Source organism: Vipera ursinii (assembly GCF_947247035.1).
Source record: "Vipera ursinii genome assembly, chromosome: 3".
NCBI classification, from domain to species: domain Eukaryota; kingdom Metazoa; phylum Chordata; class Lepidosauria; order Squamata; family Viperidae; genus Vipera; species Vipera ursinii.
In genome coordinates, this window is record NC_139516.1 from 81,493,102 (window position 1) to 81,512,568 (window position 19,467).

A 19,467-nucleotide genomic window follows, 5' to 3' on the forward strand; every position below is an offset into this window, starting at 1 on the left:
TCGAAAGAGATACGTAGCAATTTAGCCACCTTATTGTATAATAATTACCACTGGTTTACAGGACTCTCTTAATCAGTTGAAGGTAAAGATGATAAAAACAGTGGAACAATAGCTAGACCTGACTAAGTCTCTAGAATGGGTCTGATGTCCTGTTCAGTGACAGCAATGACAGCAAGCAAAGCCATCATTGCATCTGCAGAAAGGGGTGTGTGCCAAACTGTGATGGATGCTTGTCCGTTTCTCTTTTAAAAATGGAAAAAATATTATTGAAGAAGTGAAACCTACCATGCATGTATCTAATGTTTTTCTTCTTGATGTTGGAAATTAGTAATGTAGAGCAGGGGTCCCCATCCCCTGGACCGTGGCCCATTGGGAACCGGGCTGCACAAGTGGCAGGAGAGCACGCAAAACTTCATTTGGATCATTTGACGTAGAGAATGAGTGGATAGATAATACTTTACATGAAAGTATTATTTACTTTAAATAATATTTACATGAAATCAGATGTTATCTTTTTTTTTGTTGTTATAGGAGGAAAACTTGTTAGTCTCTATACAAGTATGCAAATCTGTACCTGATTTAGTAGCCAAAAATCAGGTAGCACTTTTTCCAACTAACTCCTTTTACAGTAGTCCTTGATTTATATCAGTTCATTTAGTGACTAAATCAAAATTATAACGGCACTGAAGAAAGTGACTTATGACTGTTTTTCACACTTAACAGCTGTTGCAGCATCCCAGTGGTCATGTGATAAAAATTTGACACTTGTCAACTGGCAAGTTGCAGTGTCCCGGGATTATGTGATCCACTTTTGTGACCTTCTGACAATCAAAATCAACGGGGAAGCCAGATTCACTTAGCTGTGTTACTAACCTAATAACTACAATGATTCATTTAACAACTGTGGCAAGAAAGGTAGTAAAATGGGACAAAACTTACTTAACAACTGTCTTACTTAGCAACAGAAATTTTGACTCAATTGTGGTCGTAAGTCAAGGACTACCTGTATTAAAATGCATAGCATTTTTGAATTGCAGCTCGTTTCATCAGCTCCAGAGTTGGTATGGTATGCTTTTTAATAACATTTGTTATCTAGAAAAATTGGTGCTGGATGTGTTCTATAAAGCTAACTTCTGTGTGTTTTCACTAGCTAATCCTTCTTGAACAAAGAAAATCAAACAGCAAAAGAAATAATTGCTGTACAATGCTTTCTCTTTAGTGGTCAGCTTAATTTCTTTTTTCGTGAGAGTAGTAAACTACGTTGCAGCTCTTTTGACTTATTTAAAATTTTCATTTCGTCACTCGTGAGTTAATAGAAAATGTTCAGTAAGAATCTTGTGCAATGATTTGAAGAAAAAAAAATCCCTTACAATCTGAAGAACTTGTAAGGATGTTCCGTGAAGTCCTGTTAACTATGGAATAAAGCCACGTAATTGCTGATATTGCAAAGCGCCAGAAAGCACACTAATAACCTCAGCAAGTCAATATGAACATAGCCATTACATAAGGGTGGATCTGCTTCCTATCTGATGATTACATAAGTATGAATTCTGAAAGATTCACTCTCATTCAACAAATAAACCTGTGAATGGAGGAGGTGAATATTAGGTAAGCAGCACACAAATCTTAAGTCTCTTTGCTGAAAGGATGAACAAAGGATACCTCTTCAAAGAATACCACAGGGTTTTTTGGGGGTGGGTGGGCGAGGAATGCATCAATCAATGATCAATTATAGAATCCCCATTGTCAAGTATCAGGAAAATTTTTCTCCATAGAATCCCAGTTCTACTGCAAATTCATAGGTAGTCCATATATCTCAAGCTGCAGGAATGGAACCTATTTGATGCCCTCTCCTTAGAGAAGTATATGGAATTGTGATGCTGTACGTGTTGCGGAACAATTGCCACCAGAACACCAGTGATACATACCAGTGATCTGAATCTTTTCTTCACGAGGGACCCTCTTTAAATACCTTTTGTGGTCACGGAGCCCCAAGGCTTAAAATTTAAGTCACAACATTTCTTAAAGTCTATGCAGATCCCCTGTGATGACATCATGCCCCCCCCCCAGGATCCCGCAGGTCACAGGTTGAGAATCGCTGGAATAAACAGAGTGTAGTTTAGCAACATGAAGAAAACAAATTCCTTAACCTGACCTAAGAGACCAGCATTCTGTTCTTCCTAGCGTCTAATATTCCATGTACAGGTGTATCTTAATATGAGGCTGTGCTAAATTCACCTGCAGTTTGACATAGTAAGGTCTGGATATGGCAGGTCTGGAATGGGCAATGGTTTTTATAGCCTCTTAATGGTGGCTCAGTGGGTTAGGACGCTGAGCTTGTCGATCAGAAGGTCGGCAGTTTGGCAGGTTGAATCCCGAGTGCCGCGTAACAGAGTGAGCGCCTGTTACTCGTCCCAGCTTCTGCCAACCTAGCAGTTCGAAAGCACGTAAAAATGCAAGTAGAAAAATAGGGACCGCTCCGGTGGGAAGGTAACAGCGTTCCGTGCGCCTTTGGTGTCTAGTCATGCTGGCCACATGACCACGGAGATGTCCTCGGACAAGCGCTGGCTCTTCGGCTTTGAAACGGAGATGAGCACCGGCCCCTAGAGTCGGAAACGACTAGCACGCATGTGTGGGGGAACCTTTACCTTTACCTAATGGCTGCAGGGGAAAAAGAAATGGGTCACTGGAGAGGATGGACCTGATATTTTGGGGTCTTGAGAAAAATTATTTCATCCCTTAAGTTTTAAAAAGAATAATTTTGCCGTTGAATTTTGAAAGTGCAAATTAGGAGTCCACAAAAACAGGCCTAGAAGTTTACTTACAATCCATGGGCTTAGGTAGGTTGTCCCTGTTTTACGAACGGTTATTTGAAATAGTATATTTATTATATTATGAAATGTTATACAGGCAGTCCTCAACTTTCAGCAGTTCCTTTAAGTGACCGTTCAAAGTTACAATGTTACTGAAAAAAAGTGACTTATAACCATTTTATACACAACTGTTGCAGGATCCCCCTGATCAAAATTTGGACACTTGGCAACTGACTGATATTTATGATGGCTACAATGTCTCAGAGTCATGTGATCACTTTTTGTGACCCTCTGACAATCAAAACCAATGGGGAAGCTAGATTCAGTTAACAAGGATGTTACTTAATAACTGCAGTGATTCACTTAACAACTGTGGCAAGAAAGGTCGTAAATGGGGCAAACTTCACTTAACAAATGTTTCACTTAGCAACAAAAATATCGCAGTCCCAAGGACTACCTGTAATTATGGAGTCCCAGAATATATGTATTTGTAGTTTTCAAAAAAAAATTATGGTCTTGAAGCAGTAGTGGCAGGCAGGAGAGAATAACAAAAATTGTGAGAAAAGAAATGCTCATGAATGCTCAAAGCCAGTTTTGAGGGCATGAGCATGGAAACACTATAGGAGTTTCCTGCTTTCATCAAAATAATTATTATCCCATAAGTCTGTCTTTCGGAGATAGATATGCTGTGTCTCTCATGCACAGACAAAAGGTAGATTTACAGCAAACAGTTTTGTCATTCTGCATCTTCCCCCCACCCAAGTTCATTCTCATAGAATGAAGCAATGAGGTTTTTTTTGTAGCCTACACACCAAAAGTACAAATATCCATTTTCCACATTACCAGATACAACTGTGTAGTTGTTACAACTGCAAGGTTTATTTACCATAGTCTTCCTTCTTGTAGAATGGGTAGCAGGTGCAAATCCCAACAGAATATTTTTAGCTCAGGGTTGAACTGTGGAGTCCTTGGTAGTCTCTGCATTTGGTTGTTTTCTTGTAGATAACGCGAGATGCAGTAACATTGTGCAAGAAGAAAGTGGGGTTGAACCCTGATGAATGCACAGCAATCGTGTCTAGAACTCAAGGCCTTCTGTTCTGAGATTTATGATTGTGTAGAAACAGCTGCTCTTCTCTCAAGAAAAGTAAGATTTTGCTTGTTAGAATAGTGTGGAGCAGAAAGTCTAGCAAGCAGAATGGTGGATGTTAAAGGAGTCTTCAGTTGAACAGGCTTTCTTTTACTAGTCCTAGATAATAGCCATGCAAGCTTGAACCGAGCAGGTTTAAACTAGTTAAACTTCCTGTTTCTTGCTCTCTTGATATATTCTAGTTCATTTAGGTGCCAGATTATGGACTTTGCTCTCCTAGAGGTTGAGTAGGATTGTATCCAGAATTTTTTTATGATGCAAAGATACTTTAAGAACTGGGCCATAGACACAGCAGTAGTGAGATGTTTTTTTTAAAAAAATACTAAATTAATTTCCTGAATGTTTGTACCACTTAATTGGTCTTGAGCTATCTATTCATTATGCACCTTCCATTATTAGTGAGAAATCCTGCTGCTTTTAAAATTGTATTTAATAAAGAAGAAAGGGAATGTTCAAAAGGTGATAAATATCTACATTTAAAAAGGTTAGTCTGGCTTCTGATTCAGAAGCACATCAACGTGGATTAAAAGAATAATTGCACATTGCTTACATCTAGGAACATTTTAGATCAGAGGTCCCCAACCTGTGGGCTGCGTTAGAGGCTGGCTGGTGCACGTGTTTATGCATGTGGACAGCCCCACTTATGCAAGCATTGCAGGCATTTGCAGCCCCAGTAGCGTGAGCGCTCATTTCCACTCACGTGAGCCATGTGTGTGTGTGTGCATGCACATGTGCACACATGCATTCACCCCACACACACAAAACCATCCCTCACCACCCCCACCGCCGCTCTGCGCCACCAACCATGAAAGATTGGGGAACTCTGTTTTAGATGTTTCAAGAATATGGCAAATCTACAAAATCTTTTCTGTAGGATGTACAGATAGCCCTCAACTTACAATGGGTCACCTATTGACCATTCAAAGATATGATGGACCTCTCCAGGGCTACTTATGACCCATATTCAAAATTCCAACATCCCCCAGGTCATGTGACTGTATTTGAGGTGCTCGGCAATCGTCACTTTTACTGTTTGCAGGGTCCTATGGTCATGTGACTGCAATTTATGATACTTTTTTGCTGGAAATCAGTGCTTCTGGTTGCCGACAGTGGATTTGCTTAACAATTGCTGCAAAATAGAATAAAGTCGGGTGCAGTTACCTGGTGGCCTGCTTAGGGACTGGAACAACTTACTTCTGTAATTCCAAGCTCAATAACAGTTGTAAGTTGAAGGCTACATGTAGCGAAGTTCAGTATAGTATAGCGCAAGTACTTATGTGGAGACTATTACATTTAGCCTACCATGTCAGTAGTCCACCAGACTAGAAACTGGGAGACTGTGAGTTCTAGTTGTGCCTTAGGCACAACTGGGTGACCTTAGGCCAATTATTCTCTCTGATCCATGAAGGAGGCACTGTCAAATCTTGCCAAGGAAACTGCAGGGGCTTGTCCAGGTATCTCCCAAAACAAAGACAATTATATTGTGCCTTTTGTAGATGAGTTCAAGATACAGAGTGCTCTCTTCTACTCTTCTCCATAACAACAACCCTGCAGGATTCAGCTGCACGAGAGTAAGTTGGACAAAGACACCCCCTAGAATAGAGGGAGTAGACTAGCGCAGAGGTCCCCGGGCCGTGGGTTGGTAATGGGCCGCAGCATGCCAGCAACCAGGCCACACAAATAAGCAAAGCCCCATCCACGGGATGCAGGCAGCACACAAAACCATGCACCCTCCGGTCCGTGGAAGAACCTCTCTCCACAGAACCGGTCCCTGGTGCCCAAAAGGTTGGGGACCTCTGGACTAGTGTGTATTAGAGCAGGGCTTTTCAACCTTTTCACAGATTGTACCACTTTTAGGACTTAGCAAGGTGTCAAAAAAGGGGGGGAATTTTGGGTTTTACTGGTTAGATTCATTTGTTGTTACAGAAATGGTTAATTTATACTATTATGGAAATGTAAAAAGTTGAGGTTCGATGTTAATGCTTCATTCTGCTGCAACAGAGGAAGTTGGAAGTCAATGTCTTTTCTTTTTCCTTTCTCCCCCTCACTTTTTCCCCCTTCTTCCTCCCCGCTGTGTCCTAATATTTGCTTTTGTATTTTTGTATTTTATTCCATGATCTAATAAAATGTTACAAATTGTAAAAAAAAAAAAAAAGGAAGAAAGTACCGGTTTTAATTTTTTTGGTGGTGGCGTTTCCTTTGCTCTCAGGCCACACGGAGGACCCCCGGTGTTGCAGGCTGCCCAGAGTCCTGGGCAGTGGAAGGCAAGCGCCCAGGTCAGCCCAACCTTCCCCAAGGGGGTGTCCGGCTGGGCTTACCTTCTCTGCGAGGCTGCTGCTGCTTGGCTCACTCTCCTTGGCCAGGTTGCTCATGGTGTGTGTGGGAGGGCAAAATGTGTGGGTCAGAGGGAGGCCCACTCCCTCTCCATGCGAGGAGACTCAGCTTTGTAACCAAAGCATCCTCAGCGATAGGATGGGAGACCACCAGGAGAGTCAGGAGGAGAGGACAAGGGGATGGCAAAAGGGCAGCAGGGCTGGTCGTGACCAAGTGCTAAAGCAGGGCTTCCCTCAGACCCTCCCTCCCTCTCATAATCTCCCTCCTTCCCTTCCTTCCTTCCCTGCTTCTCTTTCCTTCCTCCGCGCTCAGGAAGGCATGACAGCGGGGGAAGATTGACAGCGCTGCCAGTGGCCATGCTGCCGCTGGCCGTCGCTATGCCACGCAGGCAGGGGTGGTCCTGGTGAAAGGGAAGCCTGGTGGCTGCGAGGCTAGGTCAGTGAGCAGGCATGGCGCTGATCTACTGGCGGGGGCCATCAAAGCTGAACACACTCAGGCTTAGATCCACGGGGCCGCCCTGGAGCCACTGAGCCCCCCATTGGTCATCTCTGCCCTTGCCCCCTGGGGGTGCACAGAGAAGGCGGCGAGTGCTGGCATCCTGGGGGAAAGGGAAGCACTTCTCTTACCTTTTTTCTTTCTCAGTGGTCACCAGGGACGGTCAGCAGGGATGCCAGGTGCGCTCTGCCTCCTCTTCACTTGCCCACGGGGTGGGGTGGCTGCAGCCCCTCGCTGGCCCTTTCCTACTAAAACAATCTTTTATATCCTCTCCTCTCCCCTCCTCCTCCTCCTTCTCACTTCAGGGCACCTCCAGCTCCCAGAAGCATCAATCAGCTGGAGCCGGGAGCTGATCCTGGGGCTTCTGCTGAGACCCGACAGCCCTGCAGCTCCAGCTATGTCTCCCTCAGGCTTGTGCGATGCTATTACCGCTTCAGCTCATTCCTTCCCCCCCTCCCCCGCTACCACTTCTAGGATGGTTGCCAAAGTACCACTGGTGGTATGCGTACCACCGGTTAAAAAGCCCTGTATTAGAGGGCAGACTAAAATCTGGGTCTTCCTTATTTAATCCAGCACTGAAAGGGCTAAACCACATTGTCTGGCTTCCAATTTTGCAGTCTTGTTATTTGGGAAGGATTGGGGTGCTAAAAAGGGACGGATGCTAGAATAGATATTCCTAACCAGTGGACAATTCGGCTCCGGTTGCTTGCATGGCACCAGCGCAGGCACATTCCCAAGTATTCAGGTAGGCTTTTCTGTCATGTAGTCCAGAAGAAAACAGAACTCCAAGTTGCACCCAGCAAACAGGAAGTGTGGTTACTTCGCGCTGTTCCCCTGTATATCAGTAAAACTTCCTGCCCATGGCCTTATCTTGTCCACAATACTGGAGGAATGGATAACCTTGAGAGGTGGTTGAATAGCAGACAACTGTTGTGAGATAAGCCGTAGATGGCAGGGAGAGGGAAACGATCACAACGTAGACATAATATAACAGCACTCATTTCACCTTCCATTTTAACTCGGCGTGCTGTGATTAACGTGGCCGCTTAGGCTAAACCCGTTTTGAACCCGCGCCAAGCCACCTTCAGATCCGTGGCCAGGGCGGAGAGGTGTCTAGCAGGGCAACACTCGAAAGTCTTCGTTAAAAGCAACCACCTATGAAGTTTTTGGCCTCGACATAAGACAGAGAGAAAACGCTGTTGTTAAAGTGGGATGAAATGTAGGGAGTGAGGCCCGCTCTAACTCGCGCGCGGAGGGCAACTGAGGGGAGCGTGAAGTTTCACCACCTTTTTGCTCAAGCAGGCGGGCCGCCAAGCCCGCCCGGGGAACGGTGAATTTATTTATTTTTTCTCCTTAAAAAAAAAAAGGAGAAAAAAATTATGCAAGCCGATAGATACTTCGACGCACAGTCCGGCTCTCGCGTTTTATGCAAAACGGGGAGCCGGTTGCAAGCAGCCCTTCGCTGTAATACGTCGAGGGATCCTAGTTCCCGCCTCACAGCAGCTAGCAAGGTGCCGGTGTGAATCCGCTTGGGCTTTGGCGATCCAACGGCGGAGAGCGAAGCAGCGGCGGCGCCAGGCGAGGAAGAAAAAAAACAAAAAACAAAACAACTTTGCAAGCGATTCACGGGTGCCCATCTCAAAACTCGGCGCTGGATCCCGGTGAGAGGGAGCATCAAGCGAGGATCCCGCGCGGCGGGGTGGGGGGCAGCCGGGACGGGCAGGTTTTGTTTTTTTTTTTTGCCGGGAAGGGGGTAGAGGGGGAAAAAGAGCTCCGCTTCGGGTTCCTCGGGGCAACCTCGAGGGAGAAAATGGAGGTCCGGGTAGCAGCTGCCGAGGACAAGCCTGACAGCCCACCCTGCTTTTTGTTTTTCTCCCCCCTCCCCCCTTGTCTTCTAGGAGACCCTCGCGTCTCTGCAGGGCTTGAGCAAAATGACTGAGTGACTCTCGGGGTCGCCGCCTTCTCCAGCTTCCCCCCCTCCCCGATCCTCCAGGAAGCCGCAGCTTTCAGCCCCGCTAGGAAGGAAGGAAGGAAGGAAGGAAGGCGGCAGAGAGAGAGAGAAGAGCGCGGCTCGGTCAGGTACCGACGAGTCCAACTGAGGAGCGAGCAGTCTGCACCCGTACGTACGTTTACGGTGCGTGCCCGCCTGCCCCCCCCTCCCCCCCGCTGCCTGCTTGCTCAACGCCAGGCTCGGCGCTGCTGCTGCTGTTGCTTGCTGCTGCTGCTGTTGCTCGGTGCAAATGCGCAGTTGACAAGTTTGGTTTGGAGGGAGGGAGGGAGGGAGGGAGGGAGGGGGGAAGAGGCGAAGGGCGGGGGTAAAAGGCACGTTGTTTTCCCCGGTTGGGGCTTCCCGGGGAGCGGAGCTTTTCCGGGACCGGCTTATTCCAGCCTGCGAGGGCCGGTGGCTCTTTGTTTCCCCCCCCCCCTCCTCGGCCGGCCGCCACCTGAGCGCCTGTATCGCGATCCGGGGAGTCTGGGCAGACAATGGTGGAGGAGCCGCCGCCGCCGCCGCCGCCGCTCGCCCAGCAGACCGAAAAGTAGCATCAGAGCAAAACCGGCTCTAGCCGGGAGGCGCCGGAGGAGGGGAATTGAATTGACGCCGGACTGGGAGAGCGCTTTTCCAGGAGAGCAGGCGCAACTGGGGCTGAGGTTGGCTCTGCTCTCTCTCTTTTTATTATTATTATTATTATTATTAAAAAGAAAAGGGGGGGGAGAAAAGAAAAGGGGGGGTGGAAGGGCCCGCCGTCGCCTTTTGTCACATCTTCTCTCTCCCGGCAGTAAGTTCAGCCTTCGGTCTGTGGAAGGAAAAGGCAATCCGGCCGGGCGAGGAGAGTGTTTGGCTGAAGCCTTCGGGTGCATTGAAAGGAGGAGAACGAAGGTTTCCGGCGTAAAGTTCTTTTGGCTCAGCCAGGAGGGTCGGGAGAGCTGGGTCTGCCCTGCGTGCGTCCTGCCCTATCAGGAGGGGAAGCTCCGGTGACATGTGTGATGCGCCGGTGGCTTGGAACAAAAGATGTATCAATCACTTCCTTTGGCACTGAAGGGGGCAGTGTGCAGGGTACAAAATACACCCCCTTTCCTCGGGTAAAAAAAAAAGCCTTGTTTCATAGGGATCATTGCCACTGCTTACAGTAAGGAATGACCAATTTTTTATTTATTTTTTTGTGGTAGCTGAGAAGCCTCTGCCATGATTGATGCGAGCGCTGTTTATGTGCCCTTTTTTGCAAGCTGTTTTATAGCCTGGCAGAGCAAGGAGTACTTAGCTGATACAAATATATATATCTATATATCTATATCTCTATATCTATATCTATCTATCTATCTATCTATCTATCTATCTATCTATCTATCTCTATATCTCTATCTCTATCTCTATCTATCTATCTATCTATCTATCTATCTCTATATCTATCTATCTATCTATCTATCTATCTATCTATCTATCTATCTATCTATCTATCTATAAATCAAGGCCTGGATGGGGGTGAAAAAGCCATCCCATTTTTCCACTGAAATATAAATGGAGAAGGGTGACAACCTGACTTTCTGTCTACTCTCTTCTCGCTTAGCCCATGTAACAGTATAGCTTTGCAACCAGAGCTTTTGTTTTGAGAGTTGTAGATGTATTGATAAGCAGTCATAATATGGGTTAAATATTTTTCATTGAAGGATCGGGTTTAACATGGAACTCTTACTCTTTTCTCTGGAAGCTCTTGTGACTTTATTAATAATTGTGCAGCATTCAGCGTGTCAGTTTTATTTAATAAATAAGTCAACCTAGCAAGCCAATAGTACGTGCACAAAAACTTGGTCCAAGTGAATGTTTTCTTTTTTTCTTGTTCTTTTTGCTCTGTTAATAAAATACTAATGTTATAATCTCGTCTCCAGATTAGCTTTTGAGCTGGAATTTTTCTGATTTAGGCTGCAGTCACGAGATACTCAGTACTTCTGAAAGTGAGTTCAATTTGCTTATCCTCTATATCCCAATCCTTTCTGGAAGATAAAAGCAGATGTTTGACATTCTCTGGTTCAGGAATGTGTATTCCACTGGTCCTTGCCGTGTCGAAAATGGTCAAGACTTGTTTTAAATTTGCAGTGTCTAAAAACGAAACTGTTGGTTAGATTTGTCACAGGTTAAATGAAGATGATACCAAGGCTTACTACTCTTTTAAGTAGTAAGGGTGAGTTGGATAATAGTATTTATGAATAGTTACCCCATCCTTGGATATCTGAGGCCTAAATTGCATACCAACTCTTTTTCTCAAAAGACCAAACTAGATATTTTGATAGCAAATCCGTTCCCTGAAAGTATGCATCTTGTTCAAGGGATAGGAGACCATTCCTGTCAGAAGGAATAACCAAAATAAGTCCTTTTCTCTTTCTTGGAAAAGGTTCTGTCCTATTTCAGTTTGATAGAACCCAAGATTTTTTTTTAAAAAAAAGTTTTACTTGGGCCTCTGTAATAACTTCATTTTTTCAGACTTTTTATATTTATCTTCTTTGAACTGTCTCTTCTATGCCTTCACTCTTTTCTTTTTTTTGCATGATAATATTTGGCTTTATCCTCTCTCCAGGAAGGCTAGAAGAAGGTGATGCATTCCTTTTTCCTTCATATTTACTCTCAAGAAAATGTTTAATGCCCTTAGCGGTATTGAGATTGGAAAATTCCTGGAGAATTTGGTTGTAAAGAAATATGGCAATGAAGACATTTTGGATCCCCTTTGCTTTCAAGCTGTTGATTAGAATATCCTTGGAAAATTCTGCAGAGCTAAAGGGACGTGGTGGCTCAGTGGGTTAGGACACTGAACTTGTCGATCAGAAGGTCGGCAGTTTGGCGGGTCAACTCCTGAGTGCCGCGTAACAGAGTGAGCGCCTGTTACTCATCCCAGCTTCTGCCAACCTAGCAGTTTGAAAGCACGTAAAAATGCAAGTAGAAAAATAGGGACCACTATGGTGGGAAGGTAACAGCGTTCTGTGAGCCTTTGGCGTCTAGTCATGCCGGCCACATGACCACAGAGACGTCCTCGGACAAGCGCTGGCTCTTCGGCTTTGAAACGGAGATGAGCACCGGCCCCTAGAGTCAGAAACGACTAGCACACACGTGCGGGGGAACCTTTACCTTTTTAAATCTAGCTCTCAGTGATTCCTCAGGCTTATCTTGGTATACCCATCATAGTTTTAGATAGTAGAGTAGGGTATAGTTATCCAACCTGTCTGGCAAAATGTACATTCTTCCTGCTCTTTTCAAGGCTTATCAGATTAACAAAATAACTTGCATGTTACCAGAAAGTCCTAAAAAATATAATTACCCCCTTCATGTTCAGTCTCAGTTACAGAATGTTATATTATTATGAGTAAGCATAGTTCTTTGAACTTAACTCTTGAACCCTTAGGGATGATTCTTCCACTCTCCGGCGTCCAACAAAGATTGGACAGTAATTATGTTCATGGACCATCCTGAGCTCATGTGTGGCTTGTTTCAGATGTGAAGCCAGCCCTTGAAGTACATTAACTATAATTTACACATGAATTAAGCCATTATAACTAGTTCTACAAGTCATGCCTAAAAGAAAGCATGGCATAATGTAATGCCATAATGAACCTATATTGCCTCTGATGATAGATCTTAGATAAAACTTTATGCCATTTATTTCTGATATGTTATCAGAATACTGCTTATGTAGTTTGCCAAGAAAAGAAGAGGTAAAGTAGAATCGCCCTCCTTGAAATATTTATCAACCAAGTCAATATCAAATGGTTTGGCAAACTTGGTGTTCTCCACATAAACATTCTTAATGATTTCAGAAGAAGTATTAAGATAATGGACTAAGTTAATGGAGATCTAAAGCTGTTGGCATGATGATCTGGATATGACTTAATTTTTAGGGAAAGTATATACGGGCAGTCCTTGACTTACAACATTTCATTTAGTGACTGTTCAAAGTTACAACGGCACCGGAAAAAGTGACTTATGACTATTTTTCACACTTACAACTTTTGCAGCATCCCCACGGTCACATGATCAAAATTTGGTTGCTTGGTAACTTGTTCATATTTTTGTCCTGGTGTCATGTGATCCTCTTTTGCGACCTTCTGACAAGCAAAGTCAATAGGGAGGCCAGATTCACTTAACAGCCATGTTATTAACAACTGCAGTGCTTCACTTAACAAATGTAGCAAGAAAGGTCATAAAATGGAGCAAAACTGACTTAACAAATGTTTCACTTAACAACATAAAATTTGGGGCCAATTGTGATCATAGTTTGGGGACTACCTGTACTTTTGACCTTCAATGATCATGTATTCTCTCTTTCATGGTTATTTATTTGATCTTATAAAAAAGGTGGATATTGGAAAATACTTTTTTTCCTAGCCCTATTGATTGATTTTTTTTAACTTCTTTACTGTAGTTAGAGGTGCATCACTACTTGTATGTTTTTAAAATATTTTTCATGCAGGAATAGACTTGTACAAATTTAATACAATACTTTGAATAGACATTCTGTTTTAAAACATATTTGTTATCCAGCCCTGGGGAACAGGCCATGTTAAAAATCTCTTCCAATTAAATGGCTGATGTGAGGATTTCCAACTACTTTTATTACAGGGTTAGGGTTAGGGACCACAATTGAGCCCAAAATTTCCATTGCTAAGCGAGATGGTTGTTAAATGAATTTTGCCCCATTTTACGACTTTTCTTGTCACAGTTGTTAAGTGGAGCACTGCAGTTGTTAACTTAGTAACATGGCTGTTAAGCGAATCTGGCGTTCCCATTGACTTTGCTTGTCAGAGGGTCACAAAAGATGATTACATGACCTTGGGACATTGCCATTGTCATAAATATGAGTCAGTTACCAAGCGTCCAAATTTTGATCACATGACTGTGAGGATGCTGCAATGGTTGTAAGTGTGTAAAATGGTCATAAGTCACTTTTTCCAGGGCTGTTGTAATTTTGAATGTGTAGGAGATATGACCAGGCTGAACCTGAGGGAGGGTCAAATGCGTCATTAGACATGAGTCCCTGCACTCCCACAAAAGATCTGAGTGCAGCCCACCTTGAATTCCTTTCTTAACTCTTGCATTTCCCCCAATTTTTCTTGACTGTTAGTAGTTCAGATTCTTGTAGAGAGCTTAAGCTTGCAATAAATCTTTATACTCATTTGAACTGCCTGGATCTTCTAATTTCCCTGGTGCTTGACAGAACGGTCTCTAAATGAACTGTAAGTCGAGGACTACCTGGGTTTATATCTTGATCTAGCTTTTTAATGAGGTCTTGGGTCAGAGAGAACTATGATAATCCTGAATGAAGCCCATGTAAATTGCCAGGTTGAACATTTTAGATATTGGGGATAGTTAGGCAGATGGACAGACAGACAGGCAGACGATTTTACATTTAAAGCATTATCTGCATGCATATAATCTTACCCTTAAAGCATTTTAAATTATAAAAGTTTACATTTAAAAAGACAGTTGCATAAATATATTTAAATCTTCTGTGTGTGTGTGGAGGGGGGGAGGTTACTGTGAATTGCAAAAGAGGAAAAGTAGGTAAATGCTTCCAACATCTTTTCTTAGTTTTATTTGGGGTTTTGTTTGGTTTTTTTTCCAGCTATCCAGGTTTTGAAAAAGTGTTGTTTCCATTTTGTTCACGGAATTTATAGTGAATTATATTTTCATTGAAAGCAGGGATATAAGGCTGCATTTATTCATATTAATAGTTAATGTGTATTTTGCATGATACAATTTGTCCTTAAGCAGGGCCATTTCCAGAAGTTTTGGCAAAGACATATTCTGGCGCCCCCTGTGGTTCAGTTCATCTTTTGATTTTGTTTGGAATTTTGAAAAGGCGCCCTCTTGTTTTTTTTCCTTTAAGTTTTTAAGGTTTATGCTTTCAATTTTCAGCTTGGAATTTTTTTTCTTTTCTTGAATGGAATCAGAGTCCATAATCTTATTTACATCAACATGCATTGTTATCCTATGGCAACAATTCCACAAAATTACATATAACCCTTGAGTAGGATTGCTGGCACATGGAATGTGCTATTATTGCTTTTTGCCTTTTTTTCAAAATTGTGGTTTTTAAAAGTCTTTTTCATTTTGGTGCCCTAGGTCAGAGGTCCCCAACCTTTTGGGCACCAGGGACTGGTTCCGTGGAGAGAGGTTTTTCCACGGACTGGAGAGTGCATGGTTTTGTGTGCTGCCTGCATTCCACGGATGAAGCTTTGCTTGTTCGTGCGGACCAGTTGCTGGCATGCCATGGCCCGGTACTGGTCCACGGCCCGGGGATTGGGGACCCCTGCCCTAGATAATCGTCTTGATTATCTAGATCAGGGGTAGGCAACCTTGGCTCTTTTATGACTCATGGACTTCAACTGGCTCAGGAATTCTGGGAGTTGAAGTCCATGAGTCATAAAAGAGCCAAGGTTGCCTACCCCTGATCTAGACCTAGCACCAACTTTGCCTTAAGAAATGTTTTGAGTTAATAGATGGAGGTGGAGTCTTCTGAAGTGGTGGGTGGAGTTAAGAGATTGGATAGCATGAAATCCCTGAAGGAGAGGAAGTGACAGAAACCTGACTTTCCCTAAATCCCTAAAGGGTTTACCTGGTTGTTCTCTAGAGAATGCAGTTAGGCTGGCGAGATTCCTGTAAATATGCAAGTAGCAATCAAGAAACTTCTCTGATCAGCTCATAGTGTTGTTCTGGTTCCTTGCACTTGACAAGGAATTTTTGGAAAGAAATTCTTAATTTGTCCTTTCATTACATTTTTTCCCATTAAACATGTAAATTAGTTGGAAGTTTGCCTAGCACAACACAAACCACTTTAGTAACATTCACCTATTATTAAGCTGTTTGTTTCTGCAGTAGCTTTCAGTGTTACTGAAAAAGTACAGTGGTTTCAAAAACTGCTGAGAATGTCTGAATTTAGCTGATATTGTTGCTATAACATCTAAAGATAAGGTAATAGGCAAGTCTCCTATTGCAGCGGTCCCCAACCTTTGCGGCTTGGCGGTCCCCCGGGGGGGGGAGAGGGGAACTGGGCCACGTGAGAGGTGGGCTGACCCGCATGTTGCACATACAGCTCAACTTACGCAAGTTGAGCTGCGTGTGTATGTGCACACGCGCCGGTCCGCTGCTCGTGCAAATCAAGCTGCTTGTGTATGTGTGTGCACTTGCCCACTGCTCATGCGGCTTGGTTCCAAATCGGCCACAGCCTAGTAGTGGGCCGTAGCCCGGGGGTTTGGGACCCCTTCCATATTCGACAGAAACTGCTACCAGATTATAAAGAGAACTGATTGTAAACCTGCTGAGCTCTTTTTGTTTGGTAATTAAAATGGCTGTGTTGTACAGGTAGCAGAGACATTGCTAGATGTGAACCCTGGCGAAAGATTAGAGAGTGCCACTTACTAATGTGGCTTATTGATCTTTCTGAATTGCAGAAAGAGGGAATTACATTGGGTGAAGGTTAGGAGAGGGTTAAATCTGATCCTGATGGTGTGGTCAGATTGCGGCACATTTTTATCACATTTTCATCTTCAGATAATTTTTAATTATGAGTGGAAGAGATGATAACGTGTATAAAGATAAGAATGATGTAAACAATTACTATCTTTTGTGAGACACCTTGCAGTTTACAATAAGGTGTGTGAAAGTTAAAGGGGAGGAGTATCAGAAGAATGTTTGACCTTATGTGCGTTGTGTATGTGTTTGTATGTATATATATAAATATAAGGCGTGTGTGTGTGTGTGTGTGTGTGTATGTATGTGTGTATATATATATATATATATATATATATATATATATATATATATATATATATATATATATTTATGCAACGGACGTGGTGGCTCAGTGGGTTAGGACGCTGAGCTTGTTGATCAGAAGGTTGGCAGTTTGGCGGGTCGAATCCCGAGTGCCGCGTAACAGAGTGAGCGCCTGTTACTCGTCCCAGCTTCTGCCAACCTAGCAGTTCTAAAGCACGTAAAAATGCAAGTAGAAAAATAGGGACCACTACGGTGGGAAGGTAACAGTGTTACGTGCGCCTTTGGCGTTTAGTCATGCCGGCCACATGACCACGGAGATGTCCTCGGACAAGTGCTGGCTCTTCGGCTTTGAAACGGAGATGAGCACCGGCCCCTAGAGTCGGAAACAACTAGCACGCATGTGCGGGGGAACCTTTACCTTTTCTATCTATCTATCTATCTATCTATCTATCTAGGTATAGGTATAGGTATAGGTAAAGGTTCCCCCGCACATGTGTGCTAGTTGTTTTCAACTCTAGGGGCCGGTGCTCATCTCCGTTTCAAAGCCCAAGAGCCAGCGCTTGTCCAAGGATGTCTCCGTGGTCATGTGGCTGGCAAAGGCGCACGGAACGCTGTTACCTTCCCACCGTCGTGGTCCCTATTTTTCTACTTGCATTTTTACATGCTTTCGAACTGCTAGGTTGGCAGAAGCTGGGACGAGTAACAGGCACTCACTTTGTTACGCGGCACTCGGGATTTGACTCGCCAAACTGCCGACCATCTGATCGACAAGCTCAGCGTCCTAACCCACTGAGCCACCGCATCCCTTATACATAATACATACATACATACATACATACACACACACACACACATACACACACACACACACACACACACACACACACGTATATGAAGAACTGCAATTCATTCAGAAAGCTGTAATAGTCTTACATCCAAGCATACAAAGCCTATTGAATTTCAGATTTTCTAAGAGTGGGATCATAGAAGAGTTTCAAACAAAGCAGAAATTGTTTACTATTTCAAAAGCACTGATATGTATCTCAGTTGCCCTATTGTTAAAGGTTATAATTCTAGTGGTTCAGAAAGAAATACATCCACTGTGTAGAATCTTTTGGGTTTGGAATGCTAATCAGTGCAATGTTTTAGAAGTTACTAACTACTCAAGAGATTTTCTGAATGCTTCTACTGAAACCGGTGTCATTATAAACAGTAATAATTTCAGTTTTGTCTAAATGCACACAGATATAGGTAGCCCTCCGTTTATGACCGTTCATTTACCAACCTTAAGTTACGATGGCACTGGATAAAAATATGGCATACATCTGGTCTTCGGACGTAACACTGTTGCAGTGTTCCTGTGTTCACGTGATTGTGATCTGGTCACTTGGCAACTATTTACGATAGTTGCAGGGTTACATGATTGCCATTTGTGACCTTCCCAACTGGTTTCTATCAAGCAAATTCAGTGGGGGAAGCTGGATTCATTTAATGTCCATAGCAAAAAATCCAATAAAATTGGGAATAGTGACGTGATGACTTTCTTCACTGCCTTGCTTTGTGATAAATTTTGGTCCTAATTGTGATTGTAAATTGAGGATTATCTGTATAAATGTTTAGATGTATTGTCATGAGAAAAAGACTTAAGAAGGCCTCTATTCGTACAATCGCTGCCATTGGCAAGGGAGTTTCCCTATGTCTTCAAAACTTAATTCTGAAGATTTGGGAAACACCCTGATTACGGAGCATGCAGAAGAAAGGAAGGGAGAATAGGCTTCTTAGCCTTAAAGACTTCTGCTTGTATAATGTTGTGAAACCTCTAATTTGAAACATAGCTCTACAGTTTATGCAATGTATTTTCTTTCTTCTTTGTCCAGATCTTCTTGTTAAAAAAAACCCCAAAACTTGAAAAATGACAACTGAGACTAGTGAAAAGTAGAAAGTTCTCTCCCATTCATTGCTGGTTTTTTTTTCCTTTCTTGTCTTTCCCTCTATTGTTTTCATCCTGAGTTACTTGACAAGAAGTTTCATAATATATGACGCAAGACAAGGAAAAGGGCAGAGTTAGTTTTGCAAGTTTTAACCCATAGAACGGGGGCATTTTTTTACTTTATTCTGTATGCCCTGTGCATGCTGTAATCTCTATCTCTTCTATTTTTTAATTTTTTGTTAAATTTTTTTAAAAGCTTTTTACTGTCTGCCATTCATTAAAAAAAACCTCAAAGGAAGTGGCAGAAGATATACATGCTATACATTTTGTAAATATATAAATATATGCTGCCATAGACTTCGTTCTTAATAACAAAAAATGAGGAATAGAGGTAAGAATGAGTCTAAGGTCTTTCTGAGTCCAACAGTAAATCTTAGAGGCCTTGTTCATGTGCTGTATTTTTAACCCCATTTTTAGAAGCAACCTTGGCAACAATATCCCATATGTTGCACAGAACAGACTTAAATTTATTTCATTAATTGTAATGAAATAATCTGCTTGGGTCATTTTACCCACTCTTGGGTCTGTTATGCACTGTGATTAATCTTAATGTGGCTTGTTTGGTTTGGATCTAGTATGATAAGAGTCCAAGCAGTATGGTTTTCAAACATTGGCGTATGGTTTTGTGTTGCTTGTTACTCAGCAAACCGTGGGATAATGTGATCATGTGAAAACCACCATATCATCAAAGTGCTCATGTAGGTGGTCCTTGACTTACGATCACAATTGAGCCCACAATTTCTGTGTGAAGGGAGACATTTGTTAAGTGAATTTTGCCCCATTTTACAATCTTTCTTGCCACAGTTGTTAAGCGAATCACTGCAGTTGTTAAATCAGTCACCCGGTTGTTGAGGCTTTCCTATTGACTTTGTTGTCGGAAGGTCGCAAAAGGTGATCACATGACCCCGGGATGCTGCAACCATTATAA

At 43.0% G+C, this 19,467-nt stretch overlaps 1 protein-coding gene across 5 annotated transcripts in view; it reads left to right on the forward strand.

Annotated features, from left to right (window-relative positions):
- LRRC8D (leucine rich repeat containing 8 VRAC subunit D) overlaps positions 1 to 19,467 on the forward strand; it is an 86,595-nt gene that overhangs the window by 24,260 nt on the left and 42,868 nt on the right. The window contains exons 1-2 of one of the 5 annotated variants that reach the window (XM_083359311.1): positions 8,182 to 8,450; positions 8,688 to 8,923. The gene's annotated coding sequence lies outside the window, so the exon portion shown is untranslated. Of the gene's footprint in view, positions 1 to 8,181; positions 8,451 to 8,687; positions 8,924 to 9,316; positions 9,439 to 19,467 lie in introns of those variants that run through there. The other 4 variants (XM_083359312.1, XM_083359313.1, XM_083359314.1 and 1 more) reach the window with 4 other exon arrangements.